The following is a 6,179-nucleotide window of genomic DNA, read 5'->3' as shown; positions in this document are numbered from 1 at the left end:
ACTTGAAACTTATAGACCAGGTTAGACTACGCAAAGGATGGGTGGGGCAGGTGTTTCATTCGGGGCTAGATGCGAAAAACAGGGGGGTGGCTATATTAGTGGGGAAGCGGGTTATGTTTGAGGCAAAGACCATAGTGGCGGATAGCGGGGGCAGATACGTGATGGTGAGTGGCAAACTACAGGGGGAGACGGTGGTTTTGGTAAACGTATATGCCCCGAACTGGGTTGATGCCAATTTTATGAGGCGCATGCTAGGACGCATCCCGGACCTAGAGGTGGGAAAGTTGGTAATGGGGGAGATTTTAATACGGTGCTGGAGCCAGGGCTGGGCAGGTCGAGATCCAGGGCTGGAAGGAGGCCGGCTGCAGCCAAGGTGCTTAAAGATTTTATGGAGCAGATGGGAGGAGTAGACCCGTGGAGATTTAGCAGACCTAGGAGTAAGGAGTTTTCGTTTTTCTCCTATGTCCACAAAGTTTATTCGCGAATAGACTTTTTTGTTTTGGGAAGGGCGTTGATCCCGAAGGTGAGGGGGACGGAGTATACGGCTATAGCCATTTCGGATCACGCTCCACATTGGGTAGACTTGGAGATAGGGGAGGAAACAGAAGGGCGTCCACCCTGGAGAATGGACATGGGACTAATGGCAGATGAAGGGGTGTGTCTAAGGGTGAGGGGGTGCATTGAAAAATACTTGGAACTCAATGATACCGGGGAGGTCCAGGTGGGAGTGGTCTGGGAGGCGCTGAAGGCAGTGGTTAGAGGGGAGCTGATATCAATAAGGGCACATAAAGGAAAGCAGGAGAGTAGGGAACGGGAGCGGTTGCTGCAAGAACTTCTGAGGGTGGACAGGCAATATGCGGAGGCACCGGAGGAGGGACTGTACAGGGAAAGGCAAAGGTTACACGTAGAATTTGACTTGCTGACAACGGGTACTGCAGAAGCACAGTGGAGGAAGGCACAGGGTGTACAGTATGAGTATGGGGAGAAGGCGAGCAGGTTGCTGGCCCATCAATTGAGGAAAAGGGGAGCAGCGAGGGAAATAGGGGGAGTGAGGGATGAGGAAGGAGAGATAGAGCGGGGAGCGGAGAGAGTGAATGGAGTGTTCAAGGAATTCTATGAAAGATTATACGAAGCTCGGCCCCCGGATGGGAAGGAGAGAATGATGTGCTTCCTGGACCGGCTGGAATTTCCTAAGGTGGAGGAGCAGGAGAGGGTGGGACTGGGAGCACAGATCGAGATAGAGGAAGTAGTGAAAGGAAATAGGAGTATGCAGGCGGGGAAGGCTCCGGGACCGGATGGATTTCCAGTCGAATTTTATAGGAAATATGTGGACTTGCTTGCCCCGATACTGATGAGAACCTTTAATGAGGCGAAGGAAAGGGGACAGCTGCCCCCGACTATGTCGGAGGCAACGATATTGCTTCTCCTAAAGAAGGAAAAAGACCCGCTGCAATGCGGGTCCTATAGACCTATTTCCCTCCTAAATGTAGACGCTAAGATTCTGGCCAAGGTAATGGCAATGAGGATAGAGGATTGTGTCCCGGGGGTAGTCCATGAGGACCAAACTGGGTTTGTGAAGGGGAGACAGCTGAATACGAATATACGGAGGCTGCTAGGGGTAATGATGATGCCCCCACCAGAGGGGGAAGCGGAGATAGTGGTGGCGATGGATGCCGAGAAAGCATTTGATAGAGTGGAGTGGGATTATTTGTGGGAGGTGTTGAGGAGATTTGGCTTTGGAGATGAGTATATTAGATGGGTACAGCTGCTGTATAGGGCCCCGATGGCGAGCGTGGTCACGAATGGACGGGGGTCTGCGTATTTTCGGCTTCATAGAGGGACGAGGCAGGGATGTCCTCTGTCCCCATTATTGTTTGCACTGGCGATTGAGCCCCTGGCAATAGCATTGAGGGGTTCCAGGAAGTGGAGGGGAGTACTCAGGGGAGGAGAGGAACACCGGGTATCTCTTTACGCGGACGATTTATTGGTGTATGCGGCGGACCCGGCGGAGGGGATGCCAGAGATAATGCGGATACTTGGGGAGTTTGGAGAATTTTCAGGATATAAGCTGAACATGGGGAAAAGTGAGCTGTTTGTGGTGCATCCAGGGGAGCAGGGCAGAGAAATAGAGGACTTACCGCTGAGGAAGGTAACAAGGGACTATCGCTACTTGGGGATCCAGATAGCCAAAAATTGGGGTACATTGCATAGGTTAAACTTAACGCGGTTGGTGGAACAGATGGAGGAGGACTTCAAGAGATGGGACATGGTATCCCTGTCACTGGCAGGGAGGGTACAAGCGGTTAAAATGGTGGTCCTCCCGAGATTCCTCTTTGTGTTTCAGTGCCTCCCGGTGGTGATCACGAAGGCTTTTTTCAAAAGGATTGAGAAGAGTATCATGAGTTTTGTGTGGGCCGGGAAGACCCCGAGAGTGAGGAAGGGATTTTTGCAGCGTAGTAGGGATAGGGGGGGGCTGGCGCTACCGAGCCTGAGTGAGTACTACTGGGCCGCCAACATCTCAATGGTATGTAAGTGGATGGGAGAAGAGGAGGGATCGGCGTGGAAGAGATTGGAGAAGGCGTCCTGTAGGGGGACTTGCCTACAAGCCATGGTGACGGCGCCGTTGCCGTTCTCACCGAAGAAATACACCACAAGCCCGGTGGTGGTGGCTACTCTGAAAATTTGGGGGCAATGGAGACGGCATAGGGGAAAGACGGGAGCCTCGGTGTGGTCCCCGATAAGAAATAATCATAGGTTTGCTCCGGGGAGAATGGATGGGGGATTTGGAACATGGCAAAGAGCAGGAGTAACACAATTGAGAGATCTGCTCGTAGATGGGACGTTTGCAAGTCTGGGAGCGCTGACCGAAAAATATGGGTTGCCCCAAGGGAATGCATTCCGGTATATGCAACTGAGGGCTTTTACGAGGCAACAGGTGAGGGAATTCCCGCAGCTCCCGACGCAGGAGGTGCAGGACAGAGTGATCTCAAAGACATGGGTGGGGGACGGTAAGGTGTCAGACATATATAGGGAGATGAGAGACGAGGGGGAGATTATGGTAGACGAGCTGAAAGGGAAATGGGAAGAAGAGCTGGGGGAGGAGATTGAGGAGGGGCTGTGGGCTGATGCCCTAAGTAGGGAAAACTCATCGTCCTCGTGTGCCAGGCTAAGCCTGATACAATTTAAGGTGTTACACAGGGCACATATGACTGGAACACGGCTTAGCAAATTTTTTGGAGTAGAGGATAGGTGTGCGAGATGCTCGAAAAGCCCAGCGAATCACACCCACATGTTCTGGTCATGTCCGGCACTACAGGGGTTTTGGGTGGGGGTGACAAAGGTGCTTTCGAAGGTAGTGGGGGTCCAGGTCGAACCAAGCTGGGGGTTGGCTATATTTGAGGTTGCAGAAGAGCCGGGAGTGCAGGAGGCGAGAGAGGCTGATGTTTTGGCCTTTGCGTCCCTAGTAGCCCGGCGCAGGATACTGTTGATGTGGAAGGAACCCAAGCCCCCGGGTGTGGAGACCTGGATAAATGACATGGCAAGGTTTATAAAGCTGGAACGGATTAAGTTCGTCCTAAGGGGATCGGCTCAAGGGTTCACCAGGCGGTGGCAACCGTTCGTCGAATACCTCACAGAAAGATAGAGGGAATGGAAAAGAAGAAGACAGTAGCAGCAGCCCGGGGGGGGGGGGGGGGGGGGAAGAGGAGGGGGGGGGGGAGGGAGGAACCAGAGGGATTCTCAGGGATGTTAATATATAAGTATAATATGTATAGGTTGTTGTTATAGATAATTGTATATTGGACTGTTAAAACATATTTTTGGAGAATATTTATCTGGGACAAGGCAGTTGCCATTTAGTTTTGTTTTTGTTTGTTTATATATTATTTATTTCTTGTTTATAAAACTGGCCATTGTTATTTATATTGTTATATTACTGTGTAAAGGATACACAATGTACTGTGATGGTTGGCCAAAAATTTTCAATAAAATATTTTTTTTTTTAAAAAGAAAAATAATGGTACTTTTAAGTGATTCATATTGGTAAACACTAAAAATAAGCTATCATTTTAGGTGTGTTTAATTTAATGTTTCTGTGCCTGGAAGGGAAAACCTGCAGTTAGAATCATGTTGGACAGAGGTGTTTGTATGTGTGGGGGTTGGTTAAGTTCTAACTGTGTTTCTAATGTGCTTAGAGAGGGCTATGGTGTGAGAAATGAATAAAAGGCATAAGCACGCAGCCATTGCTTATCAATGGGGGTCCTTGTAAGGGAAAAAGTTTTAAAGTTTTAGTTTAGGTAATTTGAAAGCAGTTTGAGACAGGATGTCGGGGAGTGAACATCTCTCAATTCTGCCAGAAGACTGAATAGGACGGGAGCTGCAAAGAGGCGGGCTTCCTAAAGTAAAGGTTACAGTCCAGATAACCAGAGAATTGGGACAGGACTGTCTAAGAAGTCTCGAGTTAGGTGAACAGAGATTAGTGTATTGCTCAGAGGAATTCAAGGAAGAATAAACAAAGTTAAAACAGAATTAAAGAGACAATTACAGTAATTAAGTTTAAAGTGGGACAGCAGACTTCAGAGGTAGATGAAAAGTTTGATGTCATTTTAAAACCATCTGGGAATTGATAGTTAAAGAACTGTGAGCTGTTTGCAAAGCAGTCAAGACCAAGAAATCCAAAAGGGGTTGGTGTGAAATGCTGGGCTGGATTCTCTATTAAAAGTGGAGCAAAAGCTTTGTTTGAAAGTGTCATTTGTAAAATGTGGACTGGATTTTGGAATGCAAACTGCCAAAGGAAAGCATTACTAGAAGAATTTTTTTTGGGGGGGTGGATCGGAGGAGAAAACCACAGACATTAACTTGGGTTCAGAGCAGAGTATGTATTTGACCACAGTCATCTTGTGTGCTTAAAGAGTACTTTTTGTGTTAACTATACCATTGTAGCTTAAGATGTACTGTGTAATCGATGTTAATCTTTAAATATGTGTATTTGTTAAACTAAAGGAGTATTGTATTGTAATCCAATTTTTCATGTTGAATAAATGATTTTTCTTGTTATTAAAATTAATTAGTGATCCTGTGACTCTGTTCCTCCAAGTTTTATAAAGTAAAAGTTATGGCCTTTTGAGCCAAGATTCCATTCTGGGATCTTCCTGTACACTTATAAAATCAACTGGGATCATAACACTTGGACGGGGGAAGCAAATGCACTATTGCCAAGTTTGTGATTAACACAAAAATAGGTGGGAAGGCAAATGTTGAGGATGACACAAAGAGTCTGCAGAGCGATATAGACAGGTTAGGTGAGTGGACAAAGAGTTGGCAGATGAAATATAATGTAAGAAAATGTGAAGTTTAGTTTAAAGGAGCTGAATATTATTTAAATGGATAAAGACTACAGAAATCTGCAACATAGGTGGATTTAGGGGTCCTCATGCATAAATCACAAAAAGCTAGCATGCAAGTTCAGCAGGTAATAGGGAAGGCAAATGGAAGGTTGACCTTTATTTCAAAGGGAATGGAGTGAAAAAAGGAAAGTCCTGCTAAAACTATACAAGGCACTGGTTAGACCACACCTGGAATACTGTGAACAGTTTTGGTCCACTTAACTAAGGAAAGATATATGGAGAGATTTTCTTATGAGTAAAGGTTGAGTAGGTTGGACTTGAACTCATTGGAATTTAGAAGAATTGGGAGATGACCTTATTGAGTCATACATGATTCTCAGGGGGCTTGACAGGGTAGATGCTGAGAAGTTGTTTCCCCTTGTAGGAGAGCCTAGGACCAGAGATGAGGAGGAATTTCTTCTCTCAAGAGGTTAGTCAATCTGTCGAATTCTTCACCGTATAGGGCTGTAGAGGCTGGGTCATTAAGTATGTTCAAGGCTGCAATAGACTTTTAATCAGTAAGGGAATCAAGGTTTATGGGGATAAGGTGGGAAAGTGGAGTTGAGGATTATCGTATCAGATCAGTCATGATCCCACTGAATGGCGGAACAGGTTCAATGAGCCGAATGACCTACTTCTACTCCTATGCCTTACGGTCTTACATCAAATAAGTTAAACATTGTCCCTGTATATGCTTAGGACCACACAATTTTCTAAATAGTTTCTATGTAATGGGCAAACTTGTACATAACAAAAATGCTTTAAAAGCTCCACCACCGTGAAATAGTACAAATA

Source organism: Scyliorhinus torazame, chromosome 6, assembly GCF_047496885.1.
Source record: "Scyliorhinus torazame isolate Kashiwa2021f chromosome 6, sScyTor2.1, whole genome shotgun sequence".
Classification (NCBI taxonomy): domain Eukaryota; kingdom Metazoa; phylum Chordata; class Chondrichthyes; order Carcharhiniformes; family Scyliorhinidae; genus Scyliorhinus; species Scyliorhinus torazame.
The sequence above is the reverse complement of the archived record's forward strand: the minus strand, read 5'-3'. Positions refer to the sequence as shown.